The sequence below is a fragment of the Oryctolagus cuniculus genome, chromosome 12, assembly GCF_051225735.1.
Source record: "Oryctolagus cuniculus isolate XC-2025 breed Fujian yellow rabbit chromosome 12, ASM5122573v1, whole genome shotgun sequence".
Classification (NCBI taxonomy): Eukaryota; Metazoa; Chordata; class Mammalia; order Lagomorpha; family Leporidae; genus Oryctolagus; species Oryctolagus cuniculus.
The window spans coordinates 68,332,201-68,351,457 of NC_142878.1; the positions used below are offsets into that span (position 1 = coordinate 68,332,201).

At 46.1% G+C, this 19,257-nt stretch overlaps 2 pseudogenes; both read right to left on the bottom strand.

Annotated features, from left to right (window-relative positions):
• Positions 1-698: 698 nt before the first annotated feature.
• LOC108178262 (cyclin-dependent kinases regulatory subunit 2 pseudogene) lies at positions 699-1,185 on the bottom strand (annotated as a pseudogene).
• A 12,318-nt stretch (positions 1,186-13,503) lies between these two features.
• Positions 13,504-15,586, bottom strand: LOC100354628 (uncharacterized; annotated as a pseudogene).
• Between the last annotated feature and the right edge of the window lie 3,671 nt (positions 15,587-19,257).

The window sequence follows — 19,257 nt, forward strand, 5'->3', positions numbered from 1 at the left end:
AGCTCCTGGCTCCTGCCTCCTGGCTCCTGGCTCCTGGCTCCTGGCTCCAGATCGGGGCAGCTCCAGCCATTGCAGCCATCTGGGGAGTGAACCAGTGGGTGGAAGACCAAGACCTCTCTCTCTGTCTCTACCTCTCTCTGTAACCCTGTCTTTCAAATAAATAAAATAAATCTTAAAAAAAAGAGAAAATTGTGATTTCCCAAAAATTTAAGCATAGAATTACCATATGATCCAGCCATTCCACTTCTGATTATATATGGGAAAGAAGTGAAGTAGATATTTGTACATCTGTGTTCATAGTAGTGTTATTGACAATAGCCAGAGGGAGAAAGCAACTCAAGTGTTTGTAAATGGGTAAACAAAATAGGATATATATGTAGGTACAGTGGATTACTATTCAGCCTTAAAAAGAAAGAAAATTCTTTGATTTTACATGCAACATGCAAGCTTTATTTAACAAAGGTAGCAGGTAAAATCAAACGGGCACTTATATTAAGAGGAAAACTGACTAGATGGAATTTTGTCTTAAACATCTACAGCAACTACTTGCAGTTGCATTTGAGCTCTGTTGCTGTGAAGACTTCACCCACAGATGTGAGTGAATAATTTGTACATTTTTTTAGGTATTCACTGAATACTACCTTAACACATAGACGTGAAATTTGAAAAAGATTTAATTGACCATCTTCAGATATACTTCACTTTTGTTGATCTTTTGGTAGAGGTCATCTGTAAAGAAGAATACACAGTTCTGGCTCATGAATCGTGTAATGAACCCACCCTAGACTCTGTTGGACACCAGGTCTCCGCCATTCCTCCTCAGATATCAAGTGGGTTTTGGATACTTGCTTGGAGAGTTCTCTGGGTACTGTGACATGCTGGTACTTGTAGTGCTCATCAAAGTACTTAACCCAGTAATAAATCTGCTTGTGGGCCAACTTACAGGTGCACAGTGGGCATGGAGAGACTAGAGGGTGCAGAGCTGGGGAAGCAACCACACCTCCATGTCTGTCCAAGGCAATGACTCCAGAAAAGAAATTCTGACACATGTTACAGCATGAATAAACCTGGGGGACTTAATGCTAAGTGAAATAAGTCAGTTACAAAAGGACAAATACTGTATGATTCTTATGCAAGATACCTAGAGTAGTAAATTCATGAACACAGCAAGTAGAATAGTGGTTGCCAGGGGCTAGGGATAGAGGTGATGGGAAGTTACTATGCCGTGGGTGCTGAATTTCAACTTGGGAGGATGAATAGGTTCTAGGCTTGGATGGTAGTGATGGTTTCACAGCGGGTATGTACTTAATACCACTTCACTGTACACTTAGAAATGATTCAGATGGCAAATTTTCTGTCATGTGTATTTTATCACAATGAGAAGAACAACAACAACGATTCCACATGCCTGTGCTTTGTCAGCCCCCTCCCCTCCAAGCCCAGGCAACTTCTGAGCTGCTTTCTGTCAGTAAAGGTGATTCTGCCAGTTCAGGAGCTTCTTGTAAATAGAGTGATACTGAATGTACCTCTTTGTGTCTGTCTTTGTTGTTGTTGTTGTTAGGCATAATGAACTCAGTATTTTTCTATATTCTGCATACTAAGCGTGAATCCTGTTGTAAGGCCTACGTAAATTTGAAGGAGGCCTTGCTGAGGAAGGAAAGGCTGTTCTGGTGGAGGAATGGACCCCATCCAGCCAAGGGCAGCTAGTGATAACACCAGTGGAGGAGGGCACAGTCCTCTGCCTTCTCTCGTGCTCTCTTCTGTTTCCCACTCAGCAGCTATTTTGTTCCAAATGTGCCAGCTTTTTCTTTCTTACCTTTTTTTCCCCCATCTGCTGGTTTACTTCTATGAATGAAGTGAATGTTCATGTTTTTGAATGTCATATTTTGAAGCAAGCAGCCCTTTCTTCTATGGCAAGACTGCTAGTTGCTTTCCAACATCGATTCTCCCCCTCTTAATATTCCCTGATTTGGATATCAGTAAGATGCTACTATCTCAGCCTCTCCTGTAGCTAAGTGTGGCATGTGATTAAGCTCCCGGCAATGGCCTTGCATGGAAGTGATTTACATAATTCCAGGTCATGGCATGGACAGAGTGTGTCATCTTTCTCCAAACCTTCTTCTCCATCCTACTGCCTAACATGCTGGTGTGGGGAGCAATCCGGACTGGACTGAGTTACTGGAATTAAGACTTATTCTATGCATCTGCTCTCCCACAATATGGCGCTGGGAGAGAAGTAAACAGCTTCTACACAGGTGCCTCCAGTTCAACCAATAAACTGTAGGACTTGCTCCTGATTGGAGAGCAGCGTACTCGGCGTGTGGGCAGCCGAGTTGGGATTGGCAGAGGAGGACTATAAAGGAGGAGAGAGACGGCATGCACCAGGAACATCTATGGGGAACATCTAAGGGGAACACCTGTGCAGCCCCCGAGAAGAGCCGGCCGGCGGTGTGCCGCTCCCCTGCGGAAGTGGGGAATGCGGCCAGGGGGAACTGCCCTTCCACGGAGGTGGAAGGGATAGTAGCCAACCCGGGAAGAACCAGCAGCAAACCCGGGGAGGGCCGAGCAGACGAAAGAACAGCGCAGGGTCCTGTGTCGTTCCTCCACGAAGAGGGGGAGCGACATAATGGTGCCGTGACTCGGATATGAAGCCTAGGCAGGGTTTAGTGTTGCTCCTCCATGAAGAGGGGGAGCGACATAATGGTGCCGTGACTCGGATATGAAGCCTAGGCAGGGTTCAGTGTTGCTCCTCCATGAAGAGGGGGAGCGACATAATGGTGCCGTGACTCGGATAGGAAACCTAGGACGGATAGCAAACTTAGGAGGGAAGAAACGGGAAGAAACGGGAAGAACTGGGAAAATACCGGAGAGAGAGACTAGCAAACAGCCTAGGGAAAAGCCGGACGAAAAAGGTGCCGGAAGAAACTATTGAAAGCCTAGGCATAGACTCAGATACGGACTACGGGGGGAAGCTGGGAGAAATCTCTAAGGTCGAAAGCGAAAGTGAAAGCTAGAACAAACAGACTCGGATGCGGACTGTGGGGAGAGGCCAGGAGAAATGAGGGAGGAGTATTGTTGGAGGAAAGTTTGGGGAAACATACCGGGTAGAGAAAAATGTTAGGGAAATTGAAGCCGCGGGGGGCAGGCCAAGGCGGACACGAAAGCCACTTTGGGATTCTCAAGTTAGCCCGGGAATAGGGGGCGAAAAGTTGAAACCAGAAGCTGAAACGTAAGCCAGATTGGGATCCGTCTGATTAGCCCGGGGAGCAAAGGACGGGAAGCCAAATTGTGGGGCGGAGATGTAAGCTGGGTTGAATTCGCCAGGCTAGCCCGGGGAACTTAGATTGAATGCTAGTGGCGGACACGTAAGCTACGCTGTGTGACTCCCGTGGAGGCCGCCGCGTGCAGAGAGAGCACGGGGCGTGAATAGATAGGGAACGGGGCTGGCGCGAGGCCGTGGTGCAGACGCGAAGGGCGTGGAGACCGCGGAGCGCGCGAAGCCAAGCCGCGCAAAGCCGGGAAGCTGCGCAGATGAGAGAGGCGCGGGCTGAAGCGGCTCAGCCGGGAAGCCGCCGAGAAGTAGCCTCGGGGCGGGCAGCGGGAAGCTGCGGGGATAAGAGAAACAGAAGTTTGGAAGTGGAGTGAGAGAAATGGGAATGTTGGCAGACAGAAGTAAAATGGGAGAAATAGGAATGCCCGGAGATAGAGAAATAGAGAAATAGAAAGGCCTCCCTACAACACTGCAATGTGAGAGCTTGGATTCGGTCTGCCTGATTAAGTGAGGCGATGAGCACGATGAGCACCTGCGGCGGCTAGCAGCTTATGCGCCGCAGGTCACCGAAGACAGGCACGAATTAACATCAGTAAGGCCTCCCCACAAAAAGGCAATGAGAAGGCTTGGATTCGGTTTGCCTGATAGGGCTTGTAAGCCCCTGCAGGCAGAGCAGAGCATGCGCTGCAGGGCACCGAACACAGGCACGCATCAGCGCCTAAAAACCTCCTCACAACATGGCGAAGAGAGGACCCGGATTCGGTTTGCCTGATTGATAGGACTTGTAAGAGCCTGTGGCAACTCTAGCAAGTAGAGCAGAGTGTGTGCCGCGGGACACCGAAGACAGGCGCGTATCAACGCCAAAAAATAAAAAGAAAGGGGGATCTGTGGGGAGCAATCCGGACTGGACTGAGTTACTGGAATTAAGACTTATTCTATGCATCTGCTCTCCCACAATATGGCGCTGGGAGAGAAGTAAACAGCTTCTACACAGGTGCCTCCAGTTCAACCAATAAACTGTAGGACTTGCTCCTGATTGGAGAGCAGCGTACTCGGCGTGTGGGCAGCCGAGTTGGGATTGGCAGAGGAGGACTATAAAGGAGGAGAGAGACGGCATGCACCAGGAACATCTATGGGGAACATCTAAGGGGAACACCTGTGCAGCCCCCGAGAAGAGCCGGCCGGCGGTGTGCCGCTCCCCTGCGGAAGTGGGGAATGCGGCCAGGGGGAACTGCCCTTCCACGGAGGTGGAAGGGATAGTAGCCAACCCGGGAAGAACCAGCAGCAAACCCGGGGAGGGCCGAGCAGACGAAAGAACAGCGCAGGGTCCTGTGTCGTTCCTCCACGAAGAGGGGGAGCGACATGCTGGGGCCCCCAGGACCTCACAGGTGAAGCCCACACCCAAAGGATGACAGAGCTACCAGCCACAAGGATCCTGTGTCCCTGTGGAGAGATAGATGTCTGTGTTGTTTGAGCCATTATTATCTTGGTCTTCGTTACAGTCTCTGAATACTTACCGTACCTACAATAAATCCCAACATGGGCAGGAGGCTGAGCTAGGCAATTAATGTCTAATGAGAAGTGAAATAACTGGACAGTGCCAGTGTTGAGAGAATTCACAACCTAGAGGGAAAGACTGATGCAAGCTCACTAACTACAATGTAGGATAGATGATGTTAACTGCTTTACTGGCAATATAAACAAAGCCTGGTGGAAGAAATTAATTTTGATTGTGGTACAAGGAAAGACTTACTAAATAAGATGATATGTGACTTGGAATTTGGACAATGAATTGAATTCTGGTAAATATAAGAAGATAGGGGCTGGTACTGTGGTTCAGTGGGTTAAGCTGCCACCTGCAGTGCCAGCATATCATATGGATGCCGATTCGAGTAACAGTTGCTCCACTTCTGATCTAGCTCACTGCTAATGTGCCTGGGAAAGCAGTGGAAGATGGCCTAAATGCTTGTGCCCTTGCACCCATGTGGGAGATCCAGAAGCAGCTCCTAGCTCCTGGCTTTGGCCAGGCCCAGCCCTGGCTATTATGACCATTTGGTGAGTGAAACAGCAGATGGAAGACCTCTTTCCGCCTCCTCTCCCTCCACCCCCTTGACTCTCCCTCTCTCTCTGTAACTCTGCCTGTCGCTCCCCCTCTTCATGGAGGAACGACACAGGACCCTGCGCTGTTCTTTCGTCTGCTCGGCCCTCCCCGGGTTTGCTGCTGGTTCTTCCCGGGTTGGCTACCATCCCTTCCACCTCCGTGGAAGGACAGTTCCCCCTGGCCACATTCCCCACTTCCGCAGGGGAGCGGCACACCGCCGGCCGGCTCTCTCAGGGGCTGCACAGGTGTTCCCTTAGATGTTCCCCTTAGATGTTCCTGGTGCATGCCGTCTCTCTCCTCCTTTATAGTCCTCCTCCGCCAATCCTAACTCGGCTGCCCACACGCCGAGTACGCTGCTCTCCAATCAGGAGCAAGTCCTACAGTTTATTGGTTGAACTGGAGGCAGCTGTGTAGAAGCTGTTTTCTTCTCTCCCAGCGCCATATTGTGGGAGAGCAGATGCATAGAATAAGTCTTAATTCCAGTAACTTAGTCTAGTCCGAATTGCTCCCCACACTGCCTTTCAAATAAATAAATATTTAAAAAAATAGAAGATAAATAGGATATTTTCAGGTAGAAGGAATAGTACGTGTAAAGGCACAAAATCATAGAAGTGCACAGTGTAGGGGTGGGCATTTGATTCTGAGATTAAGATGCCCCTTGGAATGTCTCTATCCCATATCTGAGTACCTGGGTTGAGTCCTGGTTATACTTCCAGTTCCAACTTCCTGCTATTGTATGCCCTGGACGGTAGCAGATGATGGCTCAAGTAATCGGGCCCCTGCCACCCACATGGGAGACCCAGACTGAACTCCAGGCTTCTATCTTTGACCTGGTTCAGCCCCAGCTTTTGCAGCCTACTCTGGGAGGCAGTGGAGTTCATTTGGGAAATGACCCAGTAGCCAGAAGATCTTTGTCCCTCTGTTCCTGTCTCTTTGCCTTTCAGATAAAATGGAAATAAATATTTTTTAAAAGTGTACAGTGTGCCCATAAAATAAGCAAAAAAAAAAAAAAAAAAGGGCAGGATGTCAATGAATGTAATGAATGTAGAAGATGAATAGCTTGGTTAGATAGAGACCAGATTGTGATGGCCCTTGAATGTTATACAAGGAATTTGGTTTTGGATGAGCTGAATTTGAGGTGCTTACGAAAGGGGTCGTCAGCAGGTGGCAGGACATTAGATTGTGAAGCTCCAAAGTGAGGAGCTTGGAGATATAGATCTGGGCATCATTCCTATCCAAGGGACAAAGTGATGGGCAAGAAAGAAAGTGTACAGGGAGGAGATGCCAGAGGAGGAAAATCAGCCTATCCTCACAGGGTGTGGGAAGGGGAAGATTGCAGTGAAGGAAACCAGGAATTGATCCGAGAGGTAGGAATAGACTTTGGTAAAGTTGTGGTCATGGAAGTGTTACTTCCATGCAATGTCAACACTTTTCTTTCAATACTAGCTCTTCATTTTCCTAGAATTCTTGTCTTAGAAGCAAATCATTTCAAGAACATGCCAGTGATTCAGTCTGTTTTGGATTGCTTTAATAAATCTCTTCTTTCTCTTGCCTTGGGAATCTAATTTATTGACTGACTGAGAGGTCATCATCAAGGTGTGAGTAGAAAGCAACCATGGTAGACTTTGTGGCAGGCTGCCCAGCTGCTTCCTTCAGTGTACAGGTGCTAATTTTCCTAGCTGCTGGGCCTGCTGGCTGCTAATGGCTCACACAGCTGAGTTCCTTTCTTCCTTTTTTTTTTTTTTTTTTTTTTTTTTTTTAAATAGATGGAGGCAGAGACAGCTCCTGTTTGCTAGTTCACTTCCCAAATGCCCACAATGATTCAGGACTGGGCTGGACCAAAGCAAGGAGCCAGGAATTCAACTCAAGCTTCCAACATGGGTGGCAGGGATTCAGTCACTTGAGGTATCACCCACTACCTCTCAGAGTGAACATTAGCAGGAAGCTAAAATCAGGATCCACAGTCATGACTAAAACTGAGATACTATGATATAGGATGTAAGTGTCCCAACTGGCATCTTAACTGCCAGGCCAAATGTGTACCCCTGAGTTTCTTTCTGGAAGATACCAACTTGCCCATATTTATACCTCTTTCCAGAGAATGCCTACAGGCAATATTAAACTGATGCATGTGTACAAAGGATTACTCTTGGCTTCTATTTGAGACAATTTGAAGGATCCTTGCAGCCCTAAAACTCTATCATATGGGATATGCTGATGTCTCTGATCCTATTTCCTTCACTTATGTATAGGTGTTGCTCCATGAAAGTACCCTCAAATAAACCTTCTGCACATAAATCTCTGCCTCAGAATCTTTTACTTGGGACATTCCACCAGGGCTGTTGGTCCTATACCAACTTAGCAGTGATAGTCTACTGACTGGCTAGCAATAGGAATTCCATCATTCGTAGTAGGTGGAGTACTGATAGTTCCTGGCATACTTTAGCAATAAAATTGTGAAAACATTCAGTGATGGCGTTCTGGATAGGGCACCAGTGGAATGGAAAGCACTGGAAGGTGTAATAACTCAGGCCTTTGACATGTTTGGAGGAAGTACCAATACTAATTATAAGGACTCGTGAAGTGAATGGCGTTTGCTATATGCTAATGGGTTATTGGGGAGAAATAAAGAAAGTCTGAGTGTAATCACCTGGGCCGCACCATGTTGCAGCAGATAAAGCTGCGGCCTGCAGGGCTGGCATCCCATATGGGCACCGGTTCTAGTCCTGGCTGCTCCACTTCCAATCCAGCTTTCTTGCTATGGCCTGGGAAAGCAGTAGAAGATGGCCCAAGTGCTTGGGATCCTGCACCTGCTTGGGATATTCAGAAGAAGCTCCTGGCTTAGCTCTGGCTGTTACAGCCATTTAAGGAGTGAACCAGTGGATAGAAGACTCTCTCTCTATCTGCCTCTGCCTCTCTGTAACTCTGCTTTCAAATAAATAAATAAATCTTTTTTAAAAAATGCTATTATAGGAGAGTACTTCCTTACCCATAAATTTTTTTTATTTATTTGAAAGAGTTACAGAGAGAGAGAGGAGAGAGAGAGAAAGAAAAGGAGAGATATCTTGGATTTGTTGGTTCACTCCCCAGATGGCTGAAATCCCCAGAGGTGGGCCGGACCAAAGCCAGGAGCCAGGAGCTTCTTCCAGGTCTCCCATATGGGTGGCAAGGCCCAAACACTTGGGCTATCTTCTGTTAGTTTTCCCAGGCCATTAGCAGGGAGCTGGATAGGAAGTGGAGCAGCCAGGACATGAACCAGCAGCCATATGGGATGCCAACATTGCAGGTAGTGGCTTTACCTGCCATGCCACAATGTCAGCCTTCATAAATTCTCTTCTACCCAACCTTATATCTCACCCCCATTAACCCAGCACACTTAGGATCTGGTTCCATGTGTACTCTCCCATCTCTTGCCAGGACCTATTGGGGAGATACCCACATCTCCTTCAGTATGTGGTTAATTTCCTCCCTTAACACCTAGAGGAGATGCTGGGTTAAATTACTACCTAATCCCAGTAATTAGTCTTGTGGCTAGGTGAGGAAATGAGAATTGATTATGGGGAGTGAGGCCTTGACACTTGGGATGATGAACTTGAAAATCTTGAATCCTCAAACTCCTTGGGACCCTTTGGGCTTGATGAAGCATCCTATTCCTTCATGTTAACACCCCATAACACAGCATTTAATATTTTGAGAAGTAGTGTTGGTTTGCTGCAGGGATGGTTTTTGAAGGGGTTTTGAAAATGTGTGATAGAAAATTCAGGCTGTTAGAGAACACAGTAAAGGATTTTTTAAAAATATTTATTTATTTATCTATTTGAAAGACAGTTACAGAGAGACAGAGGCAGGGAGAGAGGTCTCTCACCCACTGGTTTACTCCCCAGATGGCCGCAATGGCCAGAGCTGGACCGATCTGAAACCAGGAGCCAGGGGCTTCCTCCGGGTCTCCCATGTGGGTGCAGGGGCCCAAGTGCTTGGGTCATCTTCTACTGCTTTCCCAGGCCACAGCAGAGAGCTGGATCAGAAGAGTAGCAGCCTGGACTAGAACTGGCACTCACGTGGGATGTTGACACTGTAGGGGAGGCAGATTTACCCACTACACCAGAGTGCCGGCCCCAGACAGTAAATGATTAAGGGCTCTGAGATATGTGCTTTCTAGAATGGGCCCATTATATAAATCTGGAAAACCCACCTGCTGACTGTTCTGAAGAAGAATCCAGATGATACTCCATTTATTGAAGTGATGAGGAATGTGTTGGTAAAAGGGGCATCAGAATGATGGAGAAACCCAGTGGTGACTATCTTCTGTAGACCAGGGCCTTGGATGTAAGATATGCTGTTATAAAACTGGGCTCCCTGATAGCCATGCGGATAATATCCTAAAGTAAAAGAAGTCAAGTAGTAGCACTTAAACTGCCAGAAGCAAAGTGAATACAGTTTTCCTAATATGCAGAAAAGGTAGAGCATTCTGTGGAGGAGAGCTATGCAGAGGGTTGAGACGATAGATCTAAGGGCAAGATAGATGGGCAGGGGCCAGCATTGTGGCGTAGTGGGTAAAGCTGCCCCCTGCAGTGCTGGCATCCCATATGGGCACTGGTTCGAGTCCCGGCTGCTCCATTTTAGACCTAGCTCTCTGCTGTGGCCTGGAAAAGCAGTGGAGGATGCCACAAGTCCTTGGGTCTCTGTGCCCCTGTGGGAGACCCAGAAGAAGCTCCTGGCTTCTGGCTTCAGATAAGCCCAGCTTTGGCTGTTGTGACCATTTGGGGAGTGAACCAGTGGAGGCAAGACCTCTCTCTCTCTCTCTCTGCCTCTCTTTCTCTCTGTGTCGCTCTTTCAAATAAATAAATAAATAAATAAATCCTTTTTTTTAAAAAAAAACATAGATGGTCAAACAGTGACAATTCTGAGTATCATTCAGTCTAAAACAGAGAGATCAAGAATGAATGATCAGGTGGCTGAGGGCAGCCACCCAAATTAAACAGTCACGGTCCCTTGCCCAGTTTCTGTATCTGAGCCAGTTTTCTGATCCAGAGCCCAGTGGGTGAAGTCTGCTCTGCCACATGGATCTTTGCCAGAGATTAGCATGATCTCAGGTAGACTTTTGGCCAGGTAAATGTGTTCTTTTTCCATCCTTGTGAGAAAGGAGAATAGGAATCAATTTGCATTCATGTGGGAATGGACAAAGTAAATATAGATTTATGTTCTTGCCCTAAGGCTATGTTAACTTTTCCATGCTTTTATAGTAGAAAGGAAATTAAGTAAAAAAATATGAAAAACTATGGAAAACAACAAACAAAACATGTAGTAGAAATGGAACTGGCACACCCAGAAATGTAGACTATCGTGTTGATCTGTTATCTTTATGACTTGATTAGACTGGATGAGCAAGATGTCAGCAGTATTTCAGTGGCCTCAGAAAAACACCTATGGCCTGGAGGGTGGGAGATAAACCCCATGAAGACGCAGTGTTCCATGGTTTTAGAGGTTTATTGGCCTGGAAATGCCAGGATATCTCCTCTAAAATAAAGGACAAATGATTGCATTTGTACTTCCAACCACTAAAAAGGAAGCACAACACCTGGTAGACTTTGAGATCTGGAGAAAGCATAGGTCACACTCCAGGTATTTAGTGAGTAATATAAATGGCTTCCCAGAGCAGGGCAGGGCTCTGAAGCTGGACCAGCCCAGTGTGCAGGCAGCACTGTTGCCTAGGATCCAGAAGACCCTATGAAGTTGGAGGTATCAGTGGTGGGAAAAGATCCCTTGTACAGTTTTTGGCAAGTTCCCTGCAGGGAAATCACCGTGTAGATCCCAGGATCTGTAACAAAACCCACCATGTGTACAACATTTATAGACCTTTTGAAGGCCGCTTCCTGATGTTGGTAGAAATGGAACATGTGAGCATGCAACATTATGTATCCACATGGACCAGCTGTTGCCTGGGTGAAAAAACACCAGAAAAACTTCATCTTACTAAGCATCTTACTAGAAAGAAATTATTCTGAGTATTGAAAACAAAGACTTTATTATAGGAAATGTTCACATAGATGATGGAAGTGCCAAGAAATGAACAGAGGCCGGAGAAACAATCCAGAGATTAGCAGGGACAGGCAGCTACTTTCCTTGGGCTGGAGAGGAGGTGAGGTTCCTGGAACCCAGGGTTGGAGTCACCTGGGATGTCCGTTGTCAGTTTGTCTTATCCCACTTCATATCCATTCCTTATTGCTGTAGGATAATTTTGAAGTGGCCCCCAAGATCCTCACCTGTGGTGTGCATGCCCAATCTAACCGCTTTCTCTTGAGTGTGGGTGGGACTGTGACTGTGCTGCATTTTGCTCCTGTATTTACGTTCCATCAGATGACGAATAGGAGGATGTAATTGAGGTCTCAAATTAGTTGAGTTCAAGTTAAACAAAAAAGAATTTTCCTGAGTGGGCCCGTTTTTTTTTTTTTTTTAAACAAATCATCAGTTTTATTTTTTCTCACGGAACAAGCAGTCTGGAAGTAACCGATCCAAGGCTAGTGCAGACACTGGAGCCACAGGGGAGGCCAGGGTCACCATGACTTCTCTGCAGTGTCCTCCTCTTGGTCACAAGACACACTAGGTATTGGATCTCTGTATAAGGTGAGAAGCTGAGGGAAGAGCAAAGATTGAAACACATAGAGAAAAATCCAGTTAAGAAAGGCCTCTTTTCAAGAACTTTCTCAGAAGCCTACACAGTGCCATCTGCTTATTTGTCAATGGCCAGTGTTATGGTCTAGTACCAGTAGTATGGACTAGTGTGAAAATCTTTTGAGAAAATTTAAAACAGCACTAATCTGACAGCACCTGAATTCTCTTAATATGGAAGATCAGAGTGCATACTAGGGAAGCAACCAGAATTTTTTTTTTTTTGATGATAGCAGGCCACAGACATACCAAAGGATCCATATGATAAAAATGTCGTGCTCTGATCACAATGCAGTTGAATTAAGATACCAGTAACTCATAGGTGCTAAAAAATACTCGCATGTTACATGGTACATAGCACAATTCTACATATGCCATTGGCTGAGTAGATTATTCAAAAGGAAAATATGACATTGAGAATGAAGTTACAGTAAAAATACTATTTGCAGATCTTTTGTGACACTAAAGGGTTAGAGAAGCATAACCTTAAAAATAAGGACTAAAAATTAATGAGCCAGCGTCTCTTTTCATGATCAAAGACTGATAAATACAATCCCATACTCAATGGAAAATCTCACTGGGATCTTTCTCCCATTGAGACTTTTCATCTGCACATAAAAATGACAGGACTTGCATGAAAGTGACGTTCCACATGGGGAATATCAGCAGTATTAAGTCTTCACATGTTTCGTAGAATAACTGCATTGACTATATATTTTAAAATGTTAAAACTTCTCCTGGTGTGAATGCTCATAAGATTCATAAATATAGAGGGATTACCATAGGCAATAATTGAAGAATAATTGAGATTTTTCTCAGTCTCAGCAAGTCTGACACTTGGGGCACACGGTTCTTTGTTGTGTGTGAAGCCTGTGGATTGCAGGATATTTAACAGCGTTCGAGCTGTCTTTCCACTCTGCACCAGTTGTTGCACTTCTCCAAAGCTGTAACAACCAAAAATGTCTCCAGACATTGCCACATGTCCCCTGGGTGGCAAAATCACCCCCAACTGAGACCCACTGCTGTAGATCAGGTTTGGCAGTTTTCCTCCAAAGGGCCAGGGATTGAGGACTTCGGGCTTGATGGACCACGTAGGGTTTCTGTCACATATTTTTTCTTTCAAAATGAAATAACCATTCTTAGTGTGTAAGTCCCCCCAAAAGTCAGCTGGCCATTGTTTGCTGACTCATTTCAGATTTTCTCATATTCCTGGATATTTTTTTTTTCAGTGGAAATACAGGGAGACACTAGGAAAGGTCTCCCTGATCATTCCATTCACAGAAATTCTTCCTCCTGTACTCATCACTCTTCTACCCAGGACATGAGAAATGGTTTTTCTCTCTCTAACTTCTGTTAGGAATAAGAGCTGGCTCTACATAGAAGCTGTCGCCACACCACAGAAACATACATTCTCTCCACCCCGTGTGAGCTCTCACAAATCTCCCAAGTGATGAGAGACAGCTCAAGTCTTCCCACAGGCATCACACAAATTGGATCTCTCCCCAAGTTGCGTGTATTCCCTTGTGCTCATAAGGGCGTCTTGGCTTCCTTGTGCCAGGTGTGCTCCTGTTCCCGTTCGGGCCGCGGCACTCACCGTAGCTTCTTCCATATCAAGGACACAAAGAGCCTCTCTCCTCCGTGGGTCTCCACGTGCTTCCTCAGGGCGGAGTGGTCGCTGAAGGCCTTCCCGCAGGCCTGGCGGTCTAGGGCTTCTCCCCGGTGTGTATCCTCCTGTGCACGCTCAGGTTGGAGCCGATGCTGAGGGCCTTGTCGCAGTGGTCACACTGTGGCTTCGCATGTGCGTCTTCAGGGTGGACCGGTTTCTGAAGGCCTTCCCACACTGCCGGCGTTCAATAGGCTTCTTCACGAGGGGACCGCTCAGGTGCCTCCTCCGGGACAGATAATCGCCAAAGACTTTGCCGCAGGCAGCAGCGCGCTGCTAGCGCATCTCTCGGGTATGTGTTTTCCTGTGTGCGGTGAGGGTCGAGCTGGTGCTGAAGGCTTTCCGGCACAGTTCACAGCCGTAGGGCTTCTCTAGTGTGTCTTCAGGATGGCCTGGTTCCTGAAGACCTTCCCACACCGTCGACACTCAGTGGGCTTCTGGACGATGTGAATTCTCATGTGTTTCCTCCGGGACACGAGATCACCAAAGCACTTCCGCCGTTTTTTACACTCGTAGGATTTTTCCACCGTGTGGTTCTTCTTGTGCAAATTGAAGTTAGGCTTCGCCACACTGCGTGCTTCTCCCCTGTGTGGTTCCTGACGTGCTCTTTCAGAGGGGAGGGATGCTGGAAAGCTTTCCTGCAGTCCTGACACTGGGAGAGCCTCTCCCTGTGTGCATCCTCTTGTGTGCGATGAGGCAGCAGCGCCTGCCAGAGGCCTTCCCACACGGGTCCCACTTGTAAGGTCTCTCGCCAGTGTGCACTCTCATGTGTGTCTTCAGGGCAGACAGGGTCCGGAATGCATTTGCACGCTGGCTGATGTCAAAGGGCTTCTCTCTGAGGTGAGTCCTCTTGCGGCTCCTCAGTGTGGAGGGGTCGTTGAAGGCCTCCCCGCAGTCACTGCATTCGCGGGGCTTCTCCCGGGTGTGTGTCCTCCAGTGCTGCGTGAGGGAGGTGCTTGTGGAGAAGGATTTTTGGCACTGGTGACATGCATGCATTTTTCTCCCATCATACATGCTCATGTGTTGGCTTACATGTGACCTGTTTCTGAATCCTGCCCTATTGTCACGGCAGTGATAGGGCCTCTTGCCAGCAGGCCTTCCCGTCTGCTAAGAGGAGTGTTCAGGCTTAAAACTTAAAACAAGTGAGCATATTCAGTGGATTTCTCCCCTGGATGAGTGCTTCCCATTGTGGCACCACTGGATGTTTACTTCCCAAAAATATTTCCCATAAGAACTGACCACTTGGTTTTAGATGGAGTCTCCCACTCTGGACAAGTGTCTTGCTGAATCCTGCTCTCCTCTGTCTTCGGTGCCTCTTCTTGTTCCAAGTGTGAGTTGAGGCTGGGTTTGCCAACCTGATATCTCAAGGAAGTGAGTTGCTGTAGTTCTCCAGCATCAGGTCTATGCACAGCTTTCTCTGAGAGGAATCCAGCAAGGAAGGGCCACTCCTCCATGAAGTCCACAGCCACCTCCTGGAAGGTCACAGATTCCTGGGAACCAACACTGGGTGGTGTATGAGGCCCCAGACCATTGCAAACAAACAGTTCCAAATTCTGGGGACAGGAGTGGTCTTGTGAAGAAGGAGGAATTTCTGACTCCTGGGGAGAGGCAGGGTCCTGGATGGACACAGCAAATGTGGTGAACAGACCAAGATGTGCCATCCTGCGAGAGTGACAGTCAATTTGCCCAAACAAGTAGGGCACTGGAAGATCAGTAGACTTTGCCCTGGCTCTCATAGGACTCTCTAAGCTGGCACACCACTGGGGGAACAGTTTGGGATGCAGAGGCCTCTGAAGCTGCTGCCGAGGATAAAAAGTTCAGGCAGAATGTGCCAACTGTGGGGAAGCAGCAGGTCCCCTACAGGTCGAAGGAGGGCACCGCAGACCGCTCCTCTGCCCGTGTCTAGCAGCAGTTGCCTCTGGGGGTAATGGCCTTAGCTTCACTTCAGTGGGCCTGTCTTAATCAGTCTCCCCTTTGAGAGGGATTAGACTGTTGGTGAGAGAGGAGAGCCAGTTTAAGAGGGCCCGTGGAAGGGGCCACATGGCAAGAGTGACCTCTAGTGGCTGAGAGTGATGTCCAGTCAACAGCCTGCAGAAAACACAACGAATGCACCTGCAGGAACTGAATTCTGCCAATGACTTAAATGCACTTGGAAGTGGACATTTCCCAGTGGGAGCTGCAGGTAGAATGTAGCCTTCTGACACCTTAATTTCAGCCTTGTGAGACCCTTAGCAGAGGACCCAGACAAAATGTGCTGGACTCCTAAGCCACAGGAGCTGGGAGATAATACGTTTGTGTTATCTAAGACACTACGTTTATGGTATTATGTTCCATAGGAATGGAAAACCAATACAAGTGTCTTCAAATAGTTCATGGGAAATGAGTATCTTAGGCAAAAAGGGGTTTCAAATCTTTTGCATCAAAATGACTTATCTTTTAATCCATTTCTCGTGGAGATTTTGAAGTACCCTCATAAAGGTTCTGTAAGCATTTCTCTGTCAGTTGGCATGATCTTAAGCTTTGTCAGTTGAGGCATTGCAGGAGGAAGGGTTTATTCATGTCCTCCTGATTTCCACCAGTGCTTCTGAAGTGTATGTGCAGCTTCTGTGTTGCCTGGCTCCTGCAACATGAGTGACTTCTACATGCTCCTACAGTGCATGCATCTACTGCAGTCATTCCTAGCCAATGTACACTGTAACTTCCTGTGGGCGGTATCTTAGAGTATCCCTTAGGGTAGCTTTGCAGTGAGTTAGTTGTGGCATCTCCATGTCATGGCTTTCTTTAGTATCCCAGCAGTTTCTGCTGTCATAGCAGCTCAGCAAATTCCTCTATCACCCAGTGAGCCATGGCTGTTCTGGCTCCAGTAAGATCTGGATCTTAGTCTTGGTGGGGCTGGAGAGGTCACCACTTGGACCCTCCACCTCAGCCTGGGTAGTCACAGTACCTCTTGTATTTGCTACCTTATATTCTTTTGAATTCTATTTTTTCAATACTGGCCAAGCTTGATTTACCCCAATGTCCATGTGGTGGATAATTCTTTATATTAAATTTTCCTTTTCAGATTACTCTGTGAATTCTCTCTCTATTAATTAGATCTTGGCTAACACACCCAACAAGACTGAGATCATCCTGGGACTCTTAAGTGGGGAGCAGGGAACAGATGAGAGAGCCAAGTACTGCTCTAGTTGCTTCTTAAAGCAAAAAAAGGAAAGTGGAAGGAAAACCTTGATTTTTGCTTTAATTTCCCCCTTCCAATCTCACAGCCTCCAGTTCCTACCAGTGCCTCCCACTGGCCAAACCCAGCTACAGGTTGAGAACACAGGCCCTCATAACTGATATAAGGGGGTTGGTGAGGATGGCAGTGAGGGCATTCAGGACTGAGAAAATCCTGCAGTTGTCATTGACATTTAGGAATTAATTCTACTATATTAGCAGACTATATTTATCTTTGTATTAAGTAAATTAAATTAAAGCCAATTTTTCCCCACTGGAAACACATAATAGAGACTTCCTGAAAATTCAGAAGGAAAAAATGACATTCTGAAGTCTTTAGCTGTTAATAAAAATTAATGCCTTCATATGTGCTCTTTCATCTGGTCAATTAAATGAGTAGCTTATAAAAATACTTTAAGATGAAGGCAAGTGAATAATTAATTAGAAAGACAGCACTTTCATAAAATAATTCAAAAGATGTTGACAAGAAATTCACCAGAAGGCCAAAGACTAGGGTAATAATTTAGAAATTACTCAATCCACTGGCATTTTTAAATTGAAAAAATAATTGGAAACCCTGAGCTCTTTGTGTTATTGACCTCTTCATATTATAAAGAAATTGAATCCTTATATATCATCTCACTCTTTGGTCTGAAGAATATTTGGAAATTATTCATAGTTAGCACATGAAACACTTTGAAGAGAACATTTTAAGTAAGAAGCAGGACTATTTTTGCAAAGCTAGTGCAAGTACTGTTGTTAGTCATTTAAGATGAAGCATGATTAATATGTCCTAGTTAATTTAAATAAATCTGTCCTAAAAGGAAAGCTGAGTACTAGAATAATGTCTGATACCTAAAGTTATTAGAGTCATACTTTCTGCATAACAGAAAGAGAGTAAAGTGATAATGACTGTTGACTACTTTGATGTCTCCTTATAAGACTGGCAAACAAATTTTGTGAAAACCCCAGGTGGAAAAGTCACTGTCTTTAGAATAAGATGACTATGAAGAGAAGTTAAAGATCTGAAGTTCTTTGAATGAATAAACACTTGACACTATTTTCACTAATTGTCTAAAATCATATATTCCAAATGATCACCACTCAATGTTATGAATATTCATTTACTGTCAGACATCATAATATAGGAGAAGAAGAAGACGATGAGGAAGAGGAGGAAGAGGAAGCAGAAGAGTGGATAGGGAAGAGGGATAAGAGGAGGAAGAGGAGGAGCAGAGAAAGGAGGAAGGGGAGGAGTCACCCCACCCCTCCCCCAAGTAAGAGCAGATCTCTGAACTTAGCGTCCTGGTAGAGAAAGCCTTGTTGTCGGTGGTGATCTCTGTCCTTCGCAACTTGCTCTTCCAATTCTGCAGGTCTGAAACCTCACTGTCAGCTTAGCCAGGGAACACTTACTCCTAAAAATCTAGCTTACTGTATGAGGTTGACTCGTACAAAAGAAGTAAATTTTTTTTTTAAATATTTATTTTATTTATTTGAAAGAGTTACAGAGAGAGGTAGAGACAGAAAGAGAGAGAGGTCTTCCACTCGCTGGTTCACTCCCCAGAGGACTGCAATGGCCAGAGCTGTGCTAATCCGAAGCCAGGATCCAGGAGCTTCTTCTAGGTCTCCCCCATGGGTGCAGAGGCACAAGCACTTGGGCCATCTTCCACTGCTTTCCCAGGCCATAGTAGAGAGCTGGATTGGAAGAGGAGCAGCCTGGACTAGAACCGGCGCCCATATGGGATGCCAGTGCTTCAGGCCAGGGCTTTAACCCGTTGCACCACAGCACCGGCCCTGCAAATTTGTAATAAAACATAAAATTGTGAAGCCATCTTTGAAGCCATTTCATCTTTCTTATTCCAAAAGGGAAGTCTACTTAAGAAGCCAAATTGAAAGTTTACTTAAGAAATCTAGAGTCTAAAATATTACATTAAGGTTGGTGAGCGCGATGACAGTTCAAAAAGTTTATAGAAAAATGGAATTAAAAGATAAATTTGGGGTGGGCATTTGGCATAGTGATTAAGAGACCCTTTGTGGTGCCCACATTCCATACCAGAGTGCCTGGGTTCAAATCCTGGCTCTGCTTCTGCTAATGTGCTCCCTGGAGGCCACAGGTGATCATTCAATTATTTGGGTCCTTGCCACCCATGTGGCTAAAAGATTGAGGTCTGGGCTCCCAGCTTTAGGCTGGTCCACCTCTGCTATTGCAGGTATTTGGACAGTAAACCAGTAGATGGGAGAGTCCTGTTTATATGTTTCAGTCTTTCTTTCTGCCTTTCTAGTAAATAAAAATAAATAAAAGGTTTTTTTTTAAAAAAGATTTTGTTTATTTGAGAGGTA